At 40.3% G+C, this 26,826-nt stretch overlaps 1 long non-coding RNA gene across 1 annotated transcript in view; it reads right to left on the bottom strand.

The window, feature by feature from the left end:
* The window catches only part of LOC122462650, a 193,019-nt gene extending 180,606 nt beyond the window's left edge, over window positions 1-12,413 (bottom strand). The window contains exon 1 of the long non-coding RNA XR_006285343.1: window positions 12,119-12,413. This is a non-coding gene — a long non-coding RNA (uncharacterized LOC122462650). The remainder of the gene's footprint in view (window positions 1-12,118) is intronic.
* Between the last annotated feature and the right edge of the window lie 14,413 nt (window positions 12,414-26,826).

Genomic DNA, 26,826 nt, shown 5'->3' with positions numbered 1-26,826 from the left:
CCATTTATTCTTTTACGTAGAGACTGTCCAGTTTGGCCAATGTACATGGCAGAGGGGCATTGCTGGCACATGATGGCATATATCACATTGGTAGATGTGCAGGTGAACGAGCCTCTGATAGTGTGGCTGATGTGATTAGGCCCTATGATGGTGTCCCCTGAATAGATATGTGGACACAGTTGGCAACAGGCTTTGTTGCAAGGATAGGCTCCTGGGTTAGTGTTTTTGTTGTGTGGTTGCTGGTGAGTATTTGCTTCAGGTTGGGGGACTGGCCTGTCTCCCAAGATCTGTGAGAGTGATGGGTCATCCTTCAGGATAGGTTGGAGATCCTTGATGATGCATTGGAGAGGTTTTCGTTGGGAGGAAGGTGATGGCTAGTGGCGTTCTGTTATTTTCTTTGTTGGGCCTGTCCTGTAGTAGGTAACTTCTGGGTACTCTTCTGGCTCTGTCAATCTGTTTCTTCACTTCAGCAGGTGGGTATTGTAGTTGTAAGAATGCTTGATAGAGATCTTGTAGGTGTTTGTCTCTGTCTGAGGGGTTGGAGCAAATGCGGTTGTATCATAGAGCTTGGCTGTAGACAATGGATTGTGTGGTGTGGTCTGGATGAAACCTGGAGGCATGTAGGTAAGTATAGCGGTCAGTAGGTTTCCGGTATAGGGTGGTGTTTATGTAACCATGGCTTATTAGCACTGTAATGTCCAGGAAGTGGATCTCTTGTGTGGACTGGTCCAGGCTGAGGTTAATGGTGGAATTCCTCAAGGGCTTCTTTTTCATGGGTCCAGATGATGAAGATTTCCTTTACTTGTCTGTACCAGATTTATATATTTACAGAGAACTACAGTAATAGGTATCCCAGAGGCTGATTTTATAAAGTTCTGAGGTACAGCAGTATGCAGATATTATTGGTGTGTTAAATTTAATCAACCAAATACACTTATGATTTCCTAGGCAAAGAAGAGAAGAGTGGGTTTCTTTCATGCCAAAGATGATGGATGTGATTTCTGTATATAAAGTTCGTAATAATATCTAAGTTACATTGTCAAGTTTTTCATTCTGTGGTTGTACAGCATCTTGCACGGTAGGACCCCAATCATGACCAGATATTGCCATAGTACATATAAATAAATACATAAATATAATAAATTCACACTTAGCATCTTCATCCAGGCATGACAAAGTGCCTTACAAATGTATTTTAATGTAGCTTTAAAAACACTCCTGTTATGACACACAGATTCCATCTATTGACTGAAATCCCTAAGGAATGGTGGGGCAGATTCTCAGTTGGTGTAAATTGGCATAGCTTCAGTAGAGTAAATGAAGTTATTGTGACTTACACCAACCACCTCCTTTTGGTGTTATTCAGCCTGAAGACTACTGTGTAGATATGAAACATTGAGGCCTAATTTTGAAGTAAGTTGTGTGTTAATTGTGTGCATGGAAATGGCACGTGCACTTACCACAATTTCACAGGTGAATCCAGGAATTGCATTGAAATGACTAGTTGTGGTCACATGAAGGCACAATTCCCAAGTGTCCACAGTGAGCTGCTGGTGTGGTAGTGTTTTTTTGTTTGTTTGTATGTTTTGCGGGGGAGGGTGTTGGTTGCATCCAATTTTAGGAAAATTATTAGGCCATAATTTCCTCATAGGAGAAACACAAAAACATAACAATACAAGCAAATCAACCAACCCTAAAACACCCTTTACAAAAAAGTTATGGACATTTCCAAAACATTCTAAAATGTTTCTCAAAACCCACTTTGGGGGAACTACTCACATCCTCATTGTCATCAACCATGAATCTGATCCGTGTCTGTTCTAAGGCAATGCTTTACTGATGTTCAGTTGCACAGGCTGATTTAGATTTCTGTGACATAGGGACTCCTGTCCACTTGGTACTGATCTGAAACCACTAAACTCATTTCACTTAGGATCTCGGGTCTGAATGAAGTATTAAGGATAAATAGTCAGTGTTTTAATGGTCATTTCACACTTGATCATCAAGTCATCTGTTCACCACATGTGCCATTTAAGTCTTTCATTCTGTTCCCTCAAACATATTACAGTGAAAATGAACATGACAAAACAACCATTAAAAAAAGCAACCTTTGCTTGTTGTTGAGATTTTCTGCCCCCCCCGCCCCTTACAAAATGGTGAATTGTCCCATTATACTCATTTCCTGCAAAATATGTATCTTCAGGACCTTTGGTTCAGGAAAGCAAAGCAGCGCTGCAGTTATCTTCCTATGGAGCATTTCTGTTTTACATACTGACACACATTTTAACATGAAAAAGGTCAGAGATGGAAACAGCACAGCTTGTTGCTGTGACAGCAGACATTTAACGGAGAGATTTCTGGACACACTACTGTTTAAAATAATTTAGTAAAATAATTGCCATGATTGATTTTTTAGGTCCCTGAGTTCATACCACACACTTTTATGTGACAACTCCCTTTGGAGGCTTTTTTAAAATGACAGTGACAAATGCATTCCAAACAAGTTCTGGGTGACTGTCAAAGTTTGATTAGATTCACAAACTCCACCGTTATTTGTTGGCTAAATCTTGCCTACCGAGTAGTCGCCAATACTGGCTTTGTCCAAACAGCTGTTCCTGCTGGTGGCATCAGGCTCACAGAAAATCATCTTGTTCAAATGAACTTTTGATAGCCTGCCCTTATGACAAGCTAAGCCCTATTTATAAGGAACACAGCGCTTGCTTTTGTTGCAAAACACAGATGTTGCTACAGCAATGACTACATCAGGACTGCATAATACATCTGCCCCTAATAATAATTGATATAACTATTACAACAAGAAAGCCAAGAAGCAGCATTATGTTTGGGGGAGGAAGGGAGTTGTGTTGTACCCAAGACAGATGCAAAGCTGCTGAATGTTGGAGAAGCCCAGAGCAGAGTCCACTATGGACAACACTATGGAAACCCTATTTACTGTATATAGCACTTAGCGATTTTGGACAAGGGTGCTCTAGAAATACCTGAGAGAGACTTCAGTGGAGTTACACCAAATGTGACCCATTCATCTCTCACTCAAAATACATTTTTTAAAAGAAAAGAAAATGCAGCTGAACCCATCAACAATGACCACTGACAAATATAAATTAATTTTGCTCAAGTGCTAAGGGTATGACATGGTGCATAGGACATAACTCCAGCAACATCAGCTGAGTTGATCCTACTTACACCAAATCTCAGGTAGGTGTGAAGATTATTAAGCCTCAACCGAAAATATATTTGCATGGTCAAAGTATTAAACTAGGAGGGGATGGGGGAGGAAGGGAAAGCAAAAAAAAAAATTCGATTGGGCTCCTATAAACAAACACTATAACGACTAGCCCTAAATGCACACAAATCAACAGTGGTGCAACTCACCTTATTGGACTATTAGTTTTTGTACTGTTCTGCCTGATGAGGTCATAGAATTATAATACATCACCTGCCTGAAGAGTCTTATATTGTTGTTTCCTATTCCTTAGAGCAAGTGGCCTGATGCACTGAAGCCTGCATTGAAACAGGACATTTTGTTTTACAAGGGTAGGCATCATTTCAGCATGGGCGTACAGAGACTCTCCTAAATCGAGACCATAGTGGTGAGGAGTCTAGACTGGTAGAATGGTGGAAATTTGATCTCTGAGGAAATGTTGTCTTTTTGCCATCTAAAAGCAAGCTGTCCAATTTAGTGAAGGATACTTTAAAGGAGAGCTGAAGACATGATAAGCAATAAATAATAGATTGGATTAATTCTATTTTTCATGATTATAATGGTCTGCAAACATATCATAAAATTCTCAAGTTTACTCCTTATTTTTGCCCTGCAGATTGTTTATGAACAGTTCATTGTGAATAGTCACAGTTCACCCACCATATGTTGGTTTGTTATGCAGATCATATGTTACTGTCTCTCTACTACATTTGAAAATCCAATTGCAATTTTGCTTTTGATGAATATTCAAGCATTTGAACTTAAAATATTTTTCCACGAGTATGTGTGTCAGCAAAGCTGAAATACTCCAATGTTCATTGAAAAGGAACATGAAAGGGTCACGGACAAGGGCTGAATCAAAATACACTTTTTAATTCAAGTGAATATTCGCAGCATTTTCTCCCACTATTCATTCAGCTCTATGTACCAGGCATGCTTCACGTGAAATATACAAACAACCAGAAACATCCAGTCACCCATGTAAAGGGAAAGAGTAGAAGTGGTGTACTCAACCTTTGGGTGGATTTTAATAAGAATTAAAGCAAAAAAGAGTGATAATGCTACTGCTTTGTTTTTATTTGGAGCCTTTCATCCAAGATCTCAAAGCACTGTACAAACATTAACACATTGCAAACAACCTACAGGAGAGATGTATTATACCCTTATTAAAGGAGGCTAGACTAACACACGCACACAGAAATTACACGGCTTGCTCACAATCACATCAGATTGGTGTGGAGAACAGGAAGTCAGCTCCTGGCTCAAAGCACTAGACCACACATTCTCCATTTTAAAGTTAAGGCTGCAACTCATTCATTTCATGGACATAACATGTGCGGTTTGGGGTTGTACCATAGCATAAAGTATTAACTGTATGAAATGTAATACTTAACAAGTATGCGTTAAGCACTGAATTTGTCTCTATCTTAATATTCCTGATTCTGACAGTTCCAGACAGAACTCAAAAGTTGCTTTCACTTTATTTTCTATTTTGTGCTGGTGTTTTCATTCATCACAAACAAAATGAAACCGTTAAAACCAGTCTATGGCTTTTTAGGCATGTATCTGATGGCATCAGAGGCTCTCTCCTATTCCATAATGTAGGCATAATCACATTCATTTTGCCATACTCATAATAGTAAACATTGTAAAAAATATTCTACAGTTATAATTTGCAGATCTGGGGGTGGGGCAGAAAAAAAGAATGCCATATTGCAAAGGAAAAAAGAGTTGGATTGTCATGAAACTGAAAGGAAATCAATAAGACAACTTTGGAGACCTGTTTCAATCCATTGTTGACATTGTTTTCTGGTAGTAATTTTCTCAAAATGTTAGCAGTATTGAGTTTGCTTATTGATTCTATTATTTTTGACCTTGCATTAGTGTGGGCTAATCTTACATGCCATAAAATTTCCTTTCACGGCTAAAATTATTGTATGGCTCTAGGGGAAAATTACAATCAGGTCATGGCCCCTTTAGGATTTTGACAAGTGTATAACCAGCAATAATGAGTTATTTTGACTTTGGATATACCTTCCTGTTATTTACATTTTATTAAACAGTTTAAGATGGGGCGTCATACAAATGATCAACGTATTGACCAAAATACCAAAGTCATAATGCATTGGAAAGTAAGCTGAGAACAGCTAGATCAGTCAGCCTCTACGTAAGTCAATAATGTATAAATACAGAATGAGATAGAAACCAAAGTGTTATTCATTTGTCTGGGGATGCTGCAAAATACACTACAATTTAGCCAGCTATTGTAACATTTATGATACATGAGCAAAAATAATTACTCTATGTTTCTAATATGTAACATTCAGAAACATAATACAAGGTAGTAGATCATAAGAATGGCCTCATAGAAAGATTGCACTATCATGGGGTGTATTAAAAAAAAAATCTATATCCTATATGCAGATGCCTGGGGAACTTTATTCATCCCCCCTTGTGTCTATGCATCATGGTAGCTATTTTTTCCTGTAGGACCTCTGCCTCAGACAGTGCTCAGAATGAATGGTACTTTACTAATGAGCATCTATTCAATAACTCGTTTAATTCTTTCTTCAGTGTGTGGCCCCTGCCATATTGACTGCACACTATTCAGACCTTGCTCTGAAGACAGAATTATTCATTTCTTTTTGGGCTTTTTTCTGGCAGCCATCATGATAGTATCTCAGTGCTTGACAAATTTTATCTGTACAACATCCAAATCAGATGAGGGAATATCATCATCCCCATTTTACAGAAGAAGAAAAACTGAAGCACAGAGAGATTTACCTGGAAGTCTCTACTAATTTTGGTGTCTAACCTGAGATGTCTAGAACTTGATTTTTAAAAGTACTTAGTATATCCAAGCCCAGCTCCCACCGATTTCAGCTACAGTTGTGAGTGCTCAGCACTCCTGCAGTTCATACCCCAGGGTCTCAAGTCAGATATCAGAACAAATGAGGAACATACAATTAGTGACTACCAGTGAAAATTTGGTTAAAGTGACTTGCCCAGCACCACATATGAACTCTGTGGGCAGAGGCAGGGATAGAATCCAATTTTTCAGGGCAGCATTCAAGTACCTTAAACGTGAGATTATCCTTTCTCTTCCTGCAATCATCTGCCTCATTCACTACATACACCTTCAAAATTCCGCAACAAATGAGGGAGGGGTCCTATGGACAACAGATTCCTTCCTTCTCTCCCTCCTTCCCTTGTGAACCCTGATTCATTCAAAGAGCAGGTCCATCTTGTGCAGTGAATGAGGCAGGGGTCCCACAGAAAAAATGTGACCTTGTAATTAAAGACTATATCATAATGCCTATTGGGGGCCCATTGCACAGGCAACTTTAATTCCTATTTTTGAGTGCTTCTTTTTCAAACCTCAATGTTCTTTTAATGTGGTTTTTGTGTGTAATTTTGTAGCGAATTGAAACCCCCCCCAAATTCCTTCATATGGCATCATTTTGACACCCACATGGTTCATCAGTTGGCTTGGGACCTTTAAATCCACCACACAGATCTCTATCAGTTGAGTTAACGGACTAAGTAATAGATGATGATAACTTACTATTGCTACGTGGACCAGCAGGACAGAAGGATAACATGCACGCTTTGTCAGTGGGTTTCACAGATAATTGCTGTCAGCGGAGAAATGGTAAGACTCAGGACTCTTGGGATCCATTCTAGACTCTGGAGGACAGCAGTCTAATGGTCACAGACCCTTCTGTCTGTTACCCCATCGCCTCCAGCCAGTCTTTGTGCTACTCTTGTCCCTCTGCCACCCCTAGCTCCTTTTGCCAGTCCCATTCTCCTTGCCAACTAGCCTCAGTCTCTACTTCTCATCCCAGTCCCAGTCTTTATGACCAACAAGCCGCAGTCTCCCTTTCTGGGCTCCTTGTAAGAGTCCCAAATTCTCCCTGACTTCCAACCCCCGCCCCGCCCCCCATCTCAGTCTCCTTGCCCAGCAAACCTCATTTTCCCCCTCCCAACTCATCCAATCAGTCTCTCCCTCCACTCCTACTGGCTCCCAATCCCCATATCCATCCCTGGCTTGGGTTCCGATCTCCATCTCCCCTCCACCCTTTCACCAGCTCCTTGTCTCAGTTGCCTCCTTGTTTAGTTCCTTGTTCCAGTGTCTTTGCCTAGACGGTGCCAGTTCTCTCTCCACACCCTGCTTCTTTGTTAGACCCATCCCTCCTCCCTTCCAAACTAGTTCCCAGTTCCCGTACCTTTCCTCTTCCAGTTTCCTCTCTTCATTGATAAAATTCAAGTCCCTACCCAATGCATGGGGGTGCCAGAGTTTCTCAAGTGAAAGGTGAGCAGAATTATTTTTTAACACTGGGAAGACAAACCAACCCACCTTATTTTTCCCTAACCTCACTCCTGGCATGGGTAATTGCAGCCCAAATGATTAAACTTCATAAAGTTTTAAATGACTGTCAGACAACCTGAAGAATATGTGAAGATACAAGTCACCTATAACAGAGATCTAGTAATGCTGCACCTATTGCTCTAGATACATGAGCCGTCACATTTGCTGTAATATATTTGAAATGGCCCCAAATTAACCAGAGTTTCTATTCAACTCAGTGGCTTTAAGTCTCAGGAAATTGTACATGCAATTGCATGTGCAAAAGTGTGCGCACAATTAAGTTCCAGGCCAGGGCTCTATCCATGAGATCACATGTCCTCATTACAAACAGAAACAGAAGACACTTGGAAATATCATCTCTTCTTTTCTAGACCAATCAGTACTAAGCAGAAATTGCCCTTAATGATTTTAAAGTAAAACTAAACTAGTCTATTTTAACTGTTACGTTATGTCATAATATGACATGTCAGTAGTAGAGCGTAGTATGCACTACTGTTCCTGGCAGGTCATAATATAAAGATATAAAAGTGAAAAACCCCAATAAAATTCAAAACAAAATTCCCCCCAAATCAGAAAATTTTGGAATTTTATTTCTTTATAAATGAAAGAGTGTCATTTTGAAATACTTTTCTCCCCGACAGAAATTTTTCTTGGAATTGACTTTTTTTAAAAAAAAAAAGTTTCAAAAAAATGGCATTTTCTGACAAAAAGTGTTTGGATGAAAATTTTTCTAACCCGCTCTAGTTGTTTAGAGATCATCTGCCAATTCAACAGTTGGAGTAATTTCAGGAGATGTTTTGGAGTCTTTGAAAACTCAACAAGGCACAGAGGATCTCCCGCTAGAATCCGTACTATAAGGAAGGACAAAGGGACTTTTGCTTCACTGAGACTCAAAGGTAGGCCAGGTGCCCTGCTTGTAGATTGCATAGTACATTTATCCCCAGAGAAGTGTGCTGGAAGAGATTTACTGTTTGAGGCTTTTAGCCTCAAGCTTAATTTTTAAAACTGTGTATTTCCCTAGCAACAGATTTGTTCCATTTAAAAGTCACAGGTGCCCTGAAGCTCTGCTTAGAAGATTACCTCAAATTTCATTTAAACAACAGACTTGGAACTTGAGGCAAATTATTTATTACAATAGGCTGAAAGCAATATTTTTGTTTGTTTCCCCCCCTTTGTCATCAGAGGTGCTAAAAGTACTCAATAAAAATGAAAAATATAAAAAAATAAATAGGCTATATTGGTTGAATTCTTCCAATAAAGGGGTTTTAAAACCCATTCTCAGTTTGATGTGTAGTTCAGACTAACCCTTTAAATACAAACCCAAGATAAAAGGCAATACCCAGTTATCCCAGTTTACCAGGAAAATATTCTGCTATTAGGACATTAAAATAGGATTCTGCAATATAGTTGTGCATCGGCAATACTGCTGCCAGAACGTGGGCAGCAGTAAACACTGTTGCATTACAATTCCACGGAATTTCATTTAATCTTTAGAAGCACTATTTTAAAGATCATACAAGTAAATGTTACTTAAAATTCTGTTAGCCCCTAATCCTGAAAACACCCACATGAGAACAGTCCCAATGAAGCCAGTTGTTTGTGAAGTTATTCACATGAGCAAAGGCTCGCAGGAGAGGGGCCAAAGTGTTGTTGTGATTTAAACATATGGTTAATTATTTGATACATTAAATCTGGATAAATACCTCAAAAATGTCTCAAGAAATATTTTCTATTTCAAATTCAAGGACAAACTGCTCTGCAGATTTGAACCTGCAGTTCTGCAAGCACAATCATTTCTGAATACAAAAGCACAAATATGTTTGTGCAACTGGCACTTGGAAACAAGCAGTTAAAATGTATTCTGTTTGCATACTGACTTGGGGACTTTTGATCATGCAAATAATTTTTGAAAACTTGACTTTAAGATATAATAAGAAAAATGTTCTATGTTAGTGAACTGAGGACGGGGATGACTTCTGCAGTTTTTTCCCTTAAAGAAAATGTGAGGGATTTTTCTAGAAATATAAGTATGCAATGGTGGTCACTAAAACTATTTGCTACTTATTTTAAACAAATAGAAATGCAATGTATTGATTAAAAGGAAGAAAGACCAGAAAAATATACATTGAGAAGTCCTATTGTGTCTTATAATCACACTTTACCTTAACATTCATAAAACAGCTTTCATCCAAGGATCTCAAAATACTTCACATGCATTAATTAATAATCAAGGCTCTAATTCAAGAACAACAGTTAAGTGTATGTTTTAGATTGTAAGACCCTTGAACCACAAACCATTTTTGTTTGTGCAGCACCTAGCACAATAGGCTCCCCATCAATGACTAGGGCCCCAAGCACTGTGATAAGTCTATCCTACGAGGACAATATTTAAGCACGTTTAACTTAAAGCATGAGCTTGAATCTCATCCTGCCTGTCTAATCTGTATTGTCCACTTTTTGCAGTTATGTTTTTGTGATACTGGATAAGCAACAAACGAGGAAAAAGTTGGAGATCATTTAAAGAATTATCAAGGCAAAAAAGAATTTATAGTGGTGGAGTTTCTTTTCTTGATCTCACAGGCAAATATTCCAGCGACACTGATTTGGTAAACAAACTGTTTTAGTTCTCTATGAGGCAGTCAAAAGAGATTTAGGAAATCAAAACACACAGAGAACTTTTTATTTTGTTCAAATTACATAATCATTAGGAATTTTTTTTTAAACTCTCAAACAACCTAAAGGCATAAGACAGGCTGGGACTAGTCATTTCATCAACCCCTTCACAGAGGCTGATACACTTAAAGCCAATTAATGCACTTGTGTTCCTAAGAGGCAAGATTTTGAAAGGAGCCTCTAAGCGATCTAGGTCTTTGAAGGAACAATTAACTGTGAGCAAAAATACTAAAATTTAGGGGCCTGATTTTCCTTTACACTAAGGCCACTTGTACCTTCCTGGCACATGAAGTAGCTTTAAAGCGTGTGAAAATTACATTTACACTACGTAACATTTTCAAAAATGCCTGAATAGGACTTCGGGTCCTCAGTTACACTGAAAGTCAAAGTGCTCACTTAGGTGCTTCTGAAAATGTTACACATTCACTTTAAGGCCCCTTTACAATACCAATAGCGTAAACGAGCATCAGTTCCCATGAAGATGTCTAACTTCTTGATTTAGGAGTATGATCTAATAAATATATAATAAACATCTATCCAAATCTAGATTGTGGCTTCTGTGGCAGTTAGTCTCAGTGTAATTCCCATGAACTTGCTGCATTTTACATATTACGCTAGAGTAACTGACTAGGATTACATTTTGAAGGGTATCCTTCAAACTCCACTGTTGACTGTTAAATGTTTAAAAATAAATAAATAAAAACTTCCAGCCAACATCTTGCAAAATGATGGCCAAATCCTAAAGTATTAGTTGTCAGAACTCCTGCTGAAATCATTGACACCAAGAGCTAGTCCTACTATACTCCAAAAGTGGATCCCCTTTCTTGGCCAAGCCCCCGCCACCCAGAACAGCATATCACATATTGCACCCTAACAACAAGACCCTAGAAGGAAGGTTGGCCCAGTTGTTAGGCAGCTCGAGTAGGACTTAGTGAACCTGAGTTCAGCTACTTGCTTCACCTCAAACTTCTTATGTGATTTCACACAAGTCACTTAGGGCCAGATTTTAAAAAGTTCTTAGGTGCGTAAAGGTGCAGCTAGGCACCTAGTGTGACTTCAGTGGAAGTTAGGTACCTAAAGGGAATTAGGCACCTAAGGGCCTTTGAGAATCTGGGCCTTAGTCTTTCTCTTCCTCAGTTCCGCAACTTTGAAACAGGAATAACAGCACTTCCCTACCTCACAGTGCTGCTCTGAGAATAAATACGTTAACAACTGTAAGGCGCTCAGATACTACAGTAATGGCTGCCACATAGGCAGCCATTTAGGACAGGAAACAGATCTCATGCTTCTTACTACCAGTTTCTTTACCATCACTGGCAATGGAGAATTCCCCCTCTTAGCGCCTGTTGTGGCGATTAAGATCAGCTTAGAGCTGCTAACGTCCGTCATTTATTAAGTTAACTGTATCTACCTCAAAGCAGTCGATTAAAAAACAAACAAACAGTGATTTCATGCCATGTGGAAAGATTGGAACATGGAGTGGTGACCTTAGGTTACTTCTCCAAGTATTTGTGTCTCATAATTTGTCTTTTTATTCCTGTTTGGGATTTTTTCCCTTGCAGGTTTATCAGATGAATGTCAGTTGAAATCATATTTTAATTCAACTCTGAGCCCTTCCATCAGTTACTTATCTGTGCTCCTCATGATATACATTTCTTTAGGTTTATACAAAGCATAAAAAAGTGCCTATCCTGGGCCTCTAGGAGCCTGTGCCATATATTAAATACACAAAACAATACAACACCACCAATACAACAAAACTAAGTGAAGCAGCCTTCTCAAAATCCACAAAGGGGAATTAAAACACTAACAAATCCCAGCCATTGATGCACAGAGATCAAGACTCCACTCACCTTTCCCACTCTCAGAACCGGTGGGGGAGTAGACAAGTTTGTAGTGCATCCTGTAGGTCAACAGATTTAGGCTACTGAGAAGGAGTCATGAGGAGCGAGTTCCAAAGTTAAGGTCTCCTTCCAGGTGAATTCTCCAAGAGCAGCTCTCTCTTGCTCTCTTCGAAAGCAGGGTTCTCCAATATCTCTGTTAACCTCAGCTGCTGAATGCCAAAAGGAGAGTAGCTACTTAAACAGGCAGCTCTCAACCCATTTAGGGCTTTATAGGTCAAAATTGACACTCTGCATGCAAGTCAGTAGCCAGCCAGCTAGTGCAGTCAATGAATATAGATATCATGTGACTGCAGCAAGACCTGCCACATGACAACCTGCTGTGTACTGGCCAGAGGCACTAATGGGGATGGTGGTTGTTAAAGCTGCTATGTGCTGGGGAGTAGCCACTATCTCTGAGAGAACAGGAGTCCACGAAAGCTTATGCTCAAATAAATTTGTTAGTCTCTAAGGTGCCACAAGTACTCCTTTTCTTTTTGCTGATATAGACTAACATGGTTGCTACTCTGAAACCTATTTCTAAGAAAGAAGATCTTGCAAGATAGGATTACTGATTGTGTCAATAATTTGTTGTTTTAACCAATTAGTGATGTTAACTGATGAGCATTTGTTCCACCTTTTAATCCTTTCAATTTATTTCCTAATTTTGGATAAACATTTTGTCCCAGGGGAGGGGAAGTACTGGGGTAACTGAATAACCCAGTTTGCACATGCAGCTCCCACCATTGCATTGCAGATTGAGCAGCTCAGCATATAAATTATGAATAAAATTTATTTGCATGGACAATTGTTTAATTTGAATACACAATTAGGGTAATTGCAGAAGGAAATTAGACATATATTTTGCATACACATTTATACAGCCAAGTTTTCAAAAAATCTGGCCTCTCACAAGTGCCATAACTTTCTAGTTCACCTTTCTTTGTCTGCAAACTCTGTCTCTTCTGTGTCTTGAAATAGTTACTAATTCATTATTATCACTGACATTTCCTGCAATTTCATGTGTTTCCCTAGTGCTGGCTGTTTCCTCAGGTTTCATTATTATCAAACAGCTCTGCTCTGATAGACTGCTGATCCTCATCTTCATATTGATTAATTTCATTTTCAAATGCATCATCCTGATTTTCAACATCTTCAGCACAGTCTTCTCACAATGAGTCATTTGCAAGATAAGTTTTCATTACTAGAGCCATCTACAGAGTAGGAATGTGTTGGGCTAACTTCAGGTACGGAGCCAAATTCTGTTCTCAGTTAGACCATTGCAAACTGGAATAAACTCATTGAATTTAATGGAGTTACTCAACATTTTCAAGGGTGTAAATGACAGCTGAATCTGACCCATAGTGGTTGCTTTTCTCTGCTGCTTGGCTGTCTCTTGAAAGGGATATGCCAGTCATGCTTTGGCTTGATCATTATCAAGGTAATGAAAATGCAATTTATTTTTTGGGATTAATTTGTAGATTAAACAAGAGCCATTTTATTATGTTTATCTCGGACAGCTAAAATTTTTAAGCATTTAATATTACAATGTTGGCTAAATACATCTTTAATTTGGTATAATTTGATTTGTTTAAATTAAAAATGTAATGATAATCCCAAATAGTTTCATATTCACTTGGAACACTATATTATAACCTAAAATAGTCCTCACCTCTCCATTGCTCAGAGTCAGCTCTACTTTACAACTATATGGCTGGTGAAATGCCATTCTTATCTAATATGATGCATACTCTGCCATATGCATTAATACAGACACTTACCCTTATTATATAGCATCAGACCATCACTCTATCACACTGAGTTTGGCAATAGTAGCAAGATACCACCCCAACCCCATGTAATGGACCTAGGCATGCAATGCTATAGAAAGGGGAGAGAATTTCTCTCTGATGCCCTTCCAACATTCAGAAGCATGGGAAGAGGTTGCCCTATTTTAATGTCCATAATTACAGAAGTTATTATAGGTTGTAAAGTTACCAGGCATAATTTTAATATCCAGCTTCTGGCCCAGATCTTCAGCTGGTGTAAATCAGCATAGTTCCAACGACTACAGCTGACTTAAGCTGATTTACACCAGCTGAAGATCTTCCCCACAGTGTTTAAGCCCGACCTTCCTGAGGCTCATCATATGCATTCAGAAATGAATCACGAAATACAGAAGGCAATGGCTCCAGTTTGTCTGTGACAAGCCTAGGTTTCCAAAAGTCCAGTCTGAGGAGCAGCTACATCTTCTCTAAGCTGCTCCTCACCTGGCAGGTCAGTTTCCCCTCTCTTCCCTGATCTTTAGCTGCTCATCTTTCCTCAGCAACAGCAGGTGCCAGGGCACTTTGTAGGGAGTAGGAAAGGGGGCTCATTCACGTGCTGGGGGCAGAGAAGTCATAGAGAAAGGACAGAAGGAGCTGCAAGGAGCCAGATGGATGAGATGAATGGAGGCAGTTAGAAGACAGCCTGGGGACTATCTCACGAAGCAGTGTCTCTGAATAAGATTTGGGGGCCAGGCTGGATAATGAGCTGAACATGAGCTCCCAGTGGAATGCTGTAGCCAAGAGGGCTGATGCGATCCTGGGATGTATAAAAAGGGGAATCTCTACTAGAAGTAGAGAGGTTATTTTAACCTTGTATTTGGCGCTGGTGCAACCGCTGCTGGAATCCTGTGTCCAGTTTTGGTGTCCACAATTAAAGAAGGATGTTGATAAATTTGAGATGAATCAGAGAAGAGCCACAAGAACAATTAAAAATGGGAATCTATTTCCCAATCTATTTAGCCTAACCAAGGAGAAGGTTAAGGGGAGATTTGATTACAGTCTACTACTACCTATATAAGGAACAAATATTTGACAGTGGGCACTTCAATATAGCAGAGAAAAGTACAGTATAACATGATCCAATGGCTACAGCTAAACAAATTCAGACTGGAAATAAGGCATAGATTTGTAACTGTGAGGGTAATTAATCACTTGAACAAGGGGATTCAAGTGGTTTCGCAATTTTTAAATCAAGATTGGATTTTTTTTAAAGATATGCTCTAGTTCAAAAGAAATTATTTGGGGGGAGTTCTATGGCCCGTGTTATATAGGTCAGACTCAAACAGATGGTCACAGTGGCTCCCTCTCCCCTTTGAATCTATGACTCTATGGGAGGTGGTGATGGTGGTGGGAAGTGAATTGATCAGTTGTGATAAAGAAAAGGGCAGATGAAGGAGGGAAACAGTCATGAGAGTGTAGGGATTGCCCTTGGGCCTCAGGCTGATCTGGAAAACTGGCGAAACATTTGATACATAGGCAACTCTGGTATTTTGTTACCTGCCATTCACTATATGGAGTGACACCTTGTTGTTCCCATATTATGGAACAATATAAAATGAGGGACTGTTCAGTCCTTTAAACTCTCATTATAGTCTTCAGAACCTTCAATATATTATTGAGGATTTCTACAAAGTATAATTAAGGTTCAAAGTTTAACGAGGCCTCAACGTGGCTTTTTCTTTTCTTTTCTGGTTAGACCCTGCACCCTCATTTAATTGTGAGCACAAATGACAGTATTTACCATAGCTGTCCAGCTGCACAGTAGGTGGGCACAATCTGATAGTTGCCTACACGTCCTCTGATTTACATCCGTAAATAAGTTGTGGGTATAATTTTGTGCTGAGAAAATTGGAGGCATTCTTTCAAAATCCGGTCATTGGTAACCCTGTACTGAGAGGAGCAGGAGCCTTGAACATAGTGGGGCAAGAACTCAAACACATTTGACACAATAAAAGTTCTGGGCCTGATTCTCATTTACATTAAGGCTACTTTTTTCACTGGTCTAGGTAGACCTTAAAATGAGTGTAAATTACATTTAAGCCCATTTTAAGGAGGCCCCTTTATGTTACTGACGTTGTAAAGTGGCTTGAATCAGGCCCATTGTGCCTACTACTGTCAGCACAGGAGTGAAAAACAGGCTATTCAGCGTGTTACTACTAAAACAGATCTTCTGTCCCATCAGTATGAACATGTCACTTCCTCCTTGTTTTCACCTTCATGGCTTACCATGATTATGTCCTTGCCTACATCCCCTGTCCTGTGTCCTATGACATCCTCCTTGCTTGTCTCTTTCTCTTCTAACTTCATTTGCTCTCCTATTCTCTTAGAAGCCCTAGATGTGATCATCAACCTCCCCCCACCGCCCCAAGCATGTTATCCTTGATCCGTGATCAACTTCCCTGATGCAGGGGCAAGCAGGCATGTAGGTGTGCACATGGGAGGCTGTACCTGTCTTGACTACACCAAGTTAACTTCTGAGAAGGACAGTTTGATGAGGAACTGAATTCCCAAGAAAAGGTGTCCGACTTTGCGCTGATGAAAAGTTGGCAATCCCAGGTACATATCCTCTTGCACATCATAAAGAAGTGATAGTTACGATAGCGTTTATTAGAGTGGAAATTTTTCATGCTCCTGTGGCATCTGATAACCATTGTATCACTAACGAATGATTCATGAATGGCTATAAGAAATGAACTAGTGTACAAAGTCAAGAATTCAATGACAGCCCCAGATTTGCAGACAGAAGTGACGTCTCACCGCTCCACTCTAACATTTATCCATCTCAAAATGTTTTCTCAAAGGACCAAATGCAGCTTGGTTCACAAAAACAAACAAACAAACAAAAAAACCCAGGGTGTTTAGTTTAAAGTGATAATTACACAGAAGGCTACAGTAACTGACTATAGACTTCTCCCTTTCAAAAGGTATTTATTTTAAAGACTGCAGGATTGTGGCCATACTGTGAAATAAAAGGATATATTTTCAACTAGGCTTCTGTCCAGCTTCCACTTGTACATGCATAACATTTTACACTTGCAATTTTCTTACTGCACTTTCCAGGTGTAAGCCTATTAGCGTATTATAAGGACAGGATACTTGCAGTCAAAGTTCTGATTCTTTTTAGTAGAGTCCATTCCAGTCAAGTAACCCAGACAGAGTCTGATTGGCTTGTGATACTGCAACACCCACCATGAGCTACCTATCAGACACCTACCAGTTTTTAGGGAGATGTAACCCTCCTGATGTCAGTGTGTGTTGTCTGTTTGGGTTATATCACTGAAAGGATGATGTTGGGATTTCGGAGGGTGGGGGGAGTGTTATTTTGAAATTTTGCCAGTGCAATTCTGCCAAGTAGTTACAATTTTTTGAGGCGCCTAGAACATTATGGGAGAGATTTTTCAAAAGTACCTAATGGATTTTGGGGGGCAGGGGGAAGTCCCACTGAAAGTCAGTTTTGTATGTATTGTAATCAAGGCACCCCCTGTATGATGTCAACGAGGAAGCGAGCATTACCAAGGAAATAGAAAAAACATTTCTGTACTTGTGATGTAGTAAGTTCCAGATGTAACTCTGGTATTTTCTCAAACACCACACCAAAAACATATGATATTAAAAGGCCAACATTCTGCATAATTTAGCACAGTGTTTCATTCTTAAAATCAATCATTGGCAAGTTGTGAAAATGTAAAGGAAGCCTTTTCTCTTCTTTGTGCACTTTGATAACAAAAGCATCCATATGAATGGAACATCCCAAAATGGGGCAAGGAAATACATTGGTCTCTCCCATAGTAAGACCTTGTATCTCAGGTAGTGAGAGACATTTCTGTGAGTGGACAGGAGTGTGAGCGTGGGAGAATGTGCAGGAGCCCAGCCCATTGTCTGGCCCGTATAAGGATCTGTCACAAATGAATGAAGTCCATTTGGTCAGAGGAACACACATCCCTCAAGGGACTAGGAAGGGTAGAGCAGAGACCATGGTCTAGGGCTCTCTGCATCAGATTGTGGAATGAGTATCCTGCCCTCCTGAAGAGGTGCAGTAGCAGGTGAGTTCTTCCTGTATGCTGGGAGCTGTTGGTTGACTTCTGAGGCAGAATTCCTGCCAGAGTTTCCCACACTGGTGTGGTCAAGGTAATGCAAAACTGAGCCCAAGTGGTTCTTTTAAAGCTAGGTTATCTCCCTGGTGAAAACAGATCTTCATTCTAGTCCTGACAATAGTGGATGATATTAGTTGTTTGTGTATGTGTGACAAAACACCATTTCTTTCCCCACTGGAATTCCATCTATTTTATTCAAGGACAACATTCAAAACTTTAGCCAGGAAACACAACTTTTGAAGTATAGAAACTCTGTTAAATTCCATCTAAATCCACCTAATCTGTCATGACTGTAAATTTACTGCAGGGCAAATCATCCACTATTTTCACAAGGAAGCATGGGCATTTGTGTAGTAGGAACTACTTGCAAATACTGACTTGCGTTTCTGCCCTGAAAGGAAAAACAAGTTTGTAAAAGGCTGGAACTTCAGCAGTTCCATCACCCGCTCTGTTTTTTGAGGTCAGTGTTTGTGCACGGAGTTGTAGTTATTACTATATTCTCCATAAGACTTTCAGAAAAACCTCCAGTCTTGCAGTCAAGCACAAAAGCTGCTAATATAAATATTTGCAATACTATCATATGCTGGGGAGCCTTGAATGATGAACTATTTTATAATTTGCAGCCCACTAGCTGTGGGTGCTGTTTCTATTATGTAGAGAGAATGTGATAGCATGACAGAAAGCATTAAACAATGGGAAGGTTTTCCACAGCGCTAAGCATGGTTTTCCTGTCAGTTCAGTACAAAATACTACAATGTATTTGTTCTACCAGCACCTCTAGTAAGACAGGAATAAGTAAATCAGAGTCACCAAGTGGACTGGCTCTTGTGAATTATGAAAGTGAGGGTAACAAATTTGAATTTACAATGCATGCCCTTTAGCTAAATTTGAGATTTGTAGCAGTGATTTTGGTTTTATTAAAGTATAATATTAACATCCATAAGAGAAAATTTGTTATTCCAAAGACACTTCCATATCAAACAAGGCTATATTTAGAGACAATAATTTTCCTAGCATTGCATAATTGGGACTCATATGGCGTTATTCACCAATGACAGAACAGTTGCTGGCTTCCTTTCTTGGTAAATAAGCATCATTTTAAAGTGGACAAACTGTTTTTTAAGTATATAAAATAATGTAAGCAATTTTCAGTTCCTTCCATAACAGACTGAACTTAGTATTAGTGGCATGGTAAGAGTTAAATTTAATCAAACCTTTTGAAATGGCAATAAATCAAATATGCCTCCTGGGTCAAGGCTGAAGAATCCAGCCTTGGAGCCACGTTTATTGTCTGGTGGGCCTATGTGAAGTGAACTTGATTTCAGGCCAGCTCCTAGTGAAGAAGTGTTCAGAAGATAGAAACCAGAGTCACAAATGGAATCTTTGTTCTCAGTCTCAGAAGAGGTACTAAGGTTTGAACAGGTGATGGAGTCTCAGCTCTCCTTGTCCCTGCGGTGGCAGATTCTCCAGGTTAGGCATGAAGCACACTTAGGCAGTGTGGGGATTCTTGCACCATCACTGCCCTTAGTTTGGAATAAAGTTAGGGTTTCATTTACCAGGGCTGTCAGTCCAGCACCTGGCATCAGCACTAACATTGCAAGAAAAATGATAGAATTACCAAATGTGCCTAACTGGGTGCTTGCTGCATGTAGAACTTGGGTTCGTGTATAACCATGTGACTGACTCCTGCTTCTTCAGCAAGGGTGGCTAAAATATCATTGAGGTGAGACTGGGGACCTATTATTCTCTACAGATTGATTCACAAGGTGGAACTGATGGGGTGTCCCTAAAAAAAAAAAAAGACCCCATGCCTCCAGCCCTGTTCCCTGGACATATCCATGCAAGGGTGGCTGGTGGGTAGGGAAATTGAAATAGATGGCAAAACATGAGGTTCGCAGTTCTCAAATTGCATATTTTTCATGTATAAATAGTTTCCTAGTCATATCTTGAGGGAAGTGTGATTATTCCAAAGCATTTTAGGGATGCCCTATTACATACTGGGGAAATGTGCTTTGATGGGGAAATGTGCTTCCAGTGATGGGGAAATATGGTGTAAATCTATTGATTTATACAAAGTCTGGCTGGGAAACAACAATTCTGTTTTGAATTTGGCCAGATCTTGATAATGACTCTGGAAATTTGTAAGCAATTCACAGATCCATTGCCACACAGTCTGCAGTATGAAATCTCCTGAAACATGCATTGAATTTTCTTAGTCAATAGATGCTATTTAATGGCACTTATCACATGGTGATTTGTCGGATATAAAATAAAAGGGTGAGGTCCTCAGATATTGTAAACCGGTAGTTGCCTTCAAAGGAGTGACACCGAGTTACGTAAGCAAAGGATCTGATCGAAAGAATGAGGTTTGGCACATCTTGTCTCTGAGAAGATCGAGGATTGTGGAGATAATGTGTGTAACTGCTTTTCATTAAAATACAAAAAGTGTATAAAAATGGAATGCAGAAAAATAAATCTGTTTGGTTGGTGGCCTTTTGCCATTTGCCTTCAAGTACTCAAGAATAGCAGAAAATAAAAACTATGATGGTGAAATAATGTGATACCAAGTAACCAAAGCCAATAATTTCATAGTTTAGACCAATGCTTCAGTCCCCTAACTCAGTGTTATGGGTGAGAGTCCCATAAAAGATAATGATGGACATCTCAGCCATAACTTTTTTGACACAATTCCATTTTGTGAAAACATCTGAAAGGTTTTGTTTTTGTTCTAATGTGGAACGAAAACAAAAACAAATTTTGGAACCTCAGAAGTTGTCATGAAATGGAATTGTCATCCTCTGGCCAGCTCTAATATTTACCGATATGTAAATATTGTTGGATACCTTATTAGCTATCTCTCTATATAGAGAGAGGCATTTTTATAGGTATTGGGCCAACACAGACAAGTGGTGTGGAAAGTAGCAACTGGTCTCAACTTTATCCACCCAAAAGTTTAGGAAGTGAAGGCAGACATTACATCCCATTGAAAAAAGCAGGGGACCTTTAAGTAGGTAGAATATCATTACCTAAGTTGGAATTTGGCCAGCCAGTTAGGCTAAAACTACCGCAAACGTGATGGGAATTTTAATAAGTATAAGCAGTCAAGCTGTCCAGTTTTACATCCCATCTAAAATGGCATGTCAAGTAGCACCATATCATTAGCTCAGTAGGGACTCAGAGTGAAGAACACCATCTACTGACCTACAAATACCATTGTTTTAGCAATCTGGGTTTTCTTTGGAGGTCTCCCACCCAAATGCTGACCCAGCCCTCCTTAGGACCTGATCCAAATCCACTGATGTAAATGCAAAGACTCTGATAGACAGCAGTAAACTCTGGATCAGCAAATGAAATCTGCCGTGACCACTGTCCAAAGTGGTATAGCTGAAAGTACAATTTATTTCTCTCTTAATTAACAGCACACATTCATTCAGACACAACAACAGCATTGTGATCCACTGTAAGATCACACAATGGGATTCTCAAAAATGCTGCATTTTGACAGATATATCATATATATCTGATACAAACATGATTTTCCAAGCAAGACATGATGGCTCCTTCAGACACAAATTTTATATGCTAGCTTCAACCTAGAGCAAATTTTTGCGGTTAAGTTATAAACCCCTGAAAGCAGCATTTTATAATGGAAATGCTGATACAACTTAACTAGAGCAGCAAGAACAGTGCCATAAACTATAAGAATAAAAGTGAATCATAAAGGAGTTAAGGTTTGATTACTTTAAAATACCTGGGTTTGGAGTTTTGATTCAGACATGGGGTTTTTTTTAATTACTTCCCAAAACCTAGAGATACTTGGTGGGCAGCTAATATCTGGGGAATTAGATCAAAGATCCCCTTTGTAATTTCAGACTATGATAGCAAGGTGTCTATGGTCTCCTTCTAGCATAAAATACATGAGCCTTTGAAAGCTGTTTTGTCTACTTGTAAATAACAGCGTGAAATGGAACATGCAATTAAAAATAAACTCCTTTTCTAAATCTGAACAAACCAAAATTGAGAGTTGTAGGGGGAAAAAAAAAAGCCTCCCAGGATTTACAAGCTGCCTGGTAGGAATATTTCTTAATTGAGCCATGCTTCAGAGCTGCATGGAATTGTTCCTATTAAAAATTAAATAAGAACAGCAGAGAAGAACATGGGAGCTTTTGAGAGATTAGAGCTATGTGAGATTTACTTAAAAAGGTTTTTATTAGACTTTGGGGGTTCTCCCACATATAAAAACCTCACCCACACAAAATAGATGGCACCCTAGCTTTTCAAACTCTTTCTAACAAAGATAACAACTCAGCTGATGTTAAAAAGGAGACATTTTTCTGTGACTCCAATAAAGTGATACTGTACATGTTGAAACAACATGTTTTTCTCTGTTTGAGAAATAATCATCATGCTTTTAAACTCAGCATGTTCATTTCAAACTATATTTCCTCTTGGTGTTTCCTATTTTAACTAATTGAGAGCCATACTGCTTAGCTGGATGCCTTACTGGTGTCTTGGTTTTTTTGTCTCATGAACATCATTCAATCTATGTGATATGTTCTGGAGTGCACACAACATGAGTGGCCTTTCATTACTGTACATCACAATATCCAGCAGGGACTTGGGGTATCTCGTCAGCAGCCAAAGTAGTTTGCTGTAGGGTGACTATAATGGAGTTATATGATATATGGTCCAGTGATTTCTTTCTGAAAAGTTAACCATTTTGGAGTTACATGAACTTCCTGGAGAGAAACATTGTACAGTTGCTTTAAATTTCCTAAACATACCACTTGGTATCTTATTTTTAATCTGCCGGTAAGATAGGAAATTAAGCTTTAAGAATTGTCAGATGGATACAAAAAATGATCTCGGTCCTTTGGCATCCATCTGCACTAACCCTGACTTTGCAGTGCACCTTCAGCATCATGCAAAGCCTTCAAGTATTGGCAGGCTTTAGGGATTTCACAAATGAAACACTTCATACTTCAGGGCAACCGGAGGAGCTTTGCTGAGCTTTGTTCACATTACAGTGTTTCTAGCTCGTATAAGTTGACTCACAGACAGATTTCCTACTGGGTTTTTATCAAAATCTCAATTGACACATCCCTGGCCCATTCGCCTCTTTGGGAAGCTATTTAAGTTTTAAAGGGAGCTAATCGTGATTCCCACATAGCTATCAAAGAGTTTGGGGAGCGTCACAAAAAGGCTACTTACTGAATTAGGCTAAATGTAGGCTGTGAGATGTAAGAATGTGTAAAACGGGGACGCTAATCACAGTATCCAGTGTTAGAGCCTGAATAGTGCTGTACTCCAGAGAGGATGTGTTGTTTACTTTGTAAAAAAGTGTCTGACCCTTCTTCTCCCTACGCGCACACACACACACACACACACGTATGCGTGTAACCCACACACCTGTTGGGTGTGGTGTTCTGTCCCATCTAGTGGCATCAAGACCACTTAGAGAGAGATTAATGAGTCTGCTCTACAGTGCTAGCTAAGGGCCATATGGCTTTTCGCTCATGCAATAGAGGCTCATGCACCAAGATCCAGAGGTCCTAGGTTCGGTCCCACTTGTAACGCCAACAGACCCTGGTCTGGAGCTTAGTGCATGAGCCTCTACTGCATAAGCTAAAATCCATATAAAATCCTTAGCTAAGGCTGTAGAGCAGACTCATTAATCTCTCTCTCTCTCTCTAAGTGGTCTCGGTGCCACTAGATGGGACAGAACACATGTGTGAGTTACACGTGCAGACAAAAAATTAGAAGAGAGCCAATTTTTAAAAAATATAATTCAAACAACATTCAGCAGTTAATTTCAGTAACCCCCCAAAAGACATAGACCACAACTCTCTGATAACCAGGGCTACTTTATGCTGCTAGGACTATAGAGAATCTTGTCACCGAGACCCACCCCAGTTTGTATTAGGAAATCCTTAGGTGATGCACTGCTGCTGTACCTGTTCATAGCCACAGACATAGGAAATGTGGCCATGGAAAATGGGAAATAGCTGGCCATCCCTATGCTTAGTTGATCCCTGGCTGCTGTAACAATTCTGTTAGTAGACACCATAAATTAGAGCACTTTTCAGGCTACAAACCAGGTAGAATTAGTGGGGGAAGCAAAAGTGGATGGGAATCTGGGAGGCAGTGACCATGAGTTGGTTGAGTTCAGGATCCTGACGCAGGGAAGAAAGGTAAGCAGCAGGATACGGACCCTGGACTTCAGGAAAGCAGACTTTGACTCCCTCAGGGAACAGATGGCCAGGATCCCCTGGGGGACTAACATGAAGGGGAAGGGAGTCCAGGAGAGCTGGCTGTATTTCAAGGAATCCCTGTTGAGGTTACAGGGACAAACCATCCCGATGAGTCGAAAGAATAGTAAATATGGCAGGCGACCAGCTTGGCTTAATGGTGAACTCCTAGCGGATCTTAAACATAAAAAAGAAGCTTACAAGAAGTGGAAGGTTGGACATATGACCAGGGAAGAGTATAAAAATATTGCTCGGGCATGTAGGAAAGATATGAGGAGGGCCAAATCGCACCTGGAGCTGCAGCTAGCAAGAGATGTCAAGAGTAACAAGAAGGGTTTCTTCAGGTATGTTGGCAACAAGAAGAAAGCCAAGGAAAGTGTGGGCCCCTTACTGAATGAGGGAGGCAACCTAGTGACAGAGGATGTGGAAAAAGCTAATGTACTCAATGCTTTTTTTGCCTCTGTTTTCACTAACAAGGTCAGCTCCCAGACTGCTGTGCTGGGCATCACAAAATGGGGAAGAGATGGCCAGCCCTCTGTAGAGATAGAGGTGGTTAGGGACTATTTAGAAAAGCTGGACGTGCACAAGTCCATGGGGCCGGACGAATTGCATCCGAGAGTGCTGAAGGAATTGGCGGCTGTGATTGCAGAGCCCTTGGCCATTATCTTTGAAAACTCGTGGCGAACGGGGGAAGTCCCGGATGACTGGAAAAAGGCTAATGTAGTGCCAATCTTTAAAAAAGGGAAGAAGGAGGATCCTGGGAACTACAGGCCAGTCAGCCTCACCTCAGTCCCTGGAAAAATCATGGAGCAGGTCCTCAAAGAATCAATCCTGAAGCACTTAGAGGAGAGGAAAGTGATCAGGAACAGTCAGCATGGATTCACCAAGGGAAGGTCATGCCTGACTAATCTAATCGCCTTTTATGATGAGATTACTGGTTCTGTGGATGAAGGGAAAGCAGTGGATGTATTGTTTCTTGACTTTAGCAAAGCTTTTGACACGGTCTCCCACAGCATTCTTGTCAGCAAGTTAAGGAAGTATGGGCTGGATGAATGCACTATAAGGTGGGTAGAAAGCTGGCTAGATTGTCGGGCTCAACGGGTAGTGATCAATGGCTCCATGTCTAGTTGGCAGCCGGTGTCAAGTGGAGTGCCCCAGGGGTCGGTCCTGGGGCCCGTTTTGTTCAATATCTTCATAAATGATCTGGAGGATGGTGTGGATTGCACTCTCAGCAAATTTGCGGATGATACTAAACTGGGAGGAGTGGTAGATACACTGGAGGGGAGGGATAGGATACAGAAGGACCTAGACAAATTGGAGGATTGGGCCAAAAGAAATCTGATGAGGTTCAATAAGGATAAGTGCAGGGTCCTGCACTTAGGATGGAAGAATCCAATGCACCGCTACAGACTAGGGACCGAATGGCTAGGCAGCAGTTCTGCGGAAAAGGACCTAGGGGTGACAGTAGACGAGAAGCTGGATATGAGTCAGCAGTGTGCCCTTGTTGCCAAGAAAGCCAATGGCATTTTGGGATGTATAAGTAGGGGCATAGCGAGCAGATCGAGGGACGTGATCGTTCCCCTCTATTCGACACTGGTGAGGCCTCATCTGGAGTACTGTGTCCAGTTTTGGGCCCCACACTACAAGAAGGATGTGGATAAATTGGAAAGAGTCCAGCGAAGGGCAACAAAAATGATTAGGGGTCTAGAGCACATGACTTATGAGGAGAGGCTGAGGGAGCTGGGATTGTTTAGTCTGCAGAAGAGAAGAATGAGGGGGGATTTGATAGCTGCTTTCAACTACCTGAAAGGGGGTTCCAAAGAGGATGGCTCTAGACTGTTCTCAATGGTAGCAGATGACAGAACGAGGAGTAATGGTCTCAAGTTGCAATGGGGGAGGTTTAGATTGGATATTAGGAAAAACTTTTTCACTAAGAGGGTGGTGAAACACTGGAATGCGTTACCTAGGGAGGTGGTAGAATCTCCTTCCTTACAGGTTTTTAAGGTCAGGCTTGACAAAGCCCTGGCTGGGATGATTTAACTGGGACTTGGTCCTGCTTTGAGCAGGGGGTTGGACTAGATGACCTTCTGGGGTCCCTTCCAACCCTGATATTCTATGATTCTATGATTCTACTCTATGCTGGAAATTGGCCGGATCTCCAGGATCACAGATTTGCCCCAAGTCCTTCTTGATCACACTGGCAAATCAGGGCCACAGAAATCCTAGTTTTTTTTGCAAAGGGAGGATGAAATACTCTCTCTTTCAAAATCGCCAGACCAGTAATACATAAATGATTAGAGAAAGCAAGTATCAAAACAAGAATGCTACTTCTGTGCCCTGTTCTTCTGGGAATGATGCTTCAGTATTGTTGGTGTGTCTGCATTTTGCAAAGACTAGAGCTGAGAAGAAAATTTGCAATGAATAATTTAATCTAGGAGTTTAGGTTCTTTCTATTTATGCAACATCCACCAGCAAATCGTGGTTGACTTTATTGTTATTTGAATTTGTTACAA

This window comes from Chelonia mydas, chromosome 13, assembly GCF_015237465.2.
Source record: "Chelonia mydas isolate rCheMyd1 chromosome 13, rCheMyd1.pri.v2, whole genome shotgun sequence".
In the NCBI taxonomy this organism is placed as follows: Eukaryota; Metazoa; Chordata; order Testudines; family Cheloniidae; genus Chelonia; species Chelonia mydas.
This window is presented reverse-complemented; position numbering and strand designations above follow the sequence as displayed.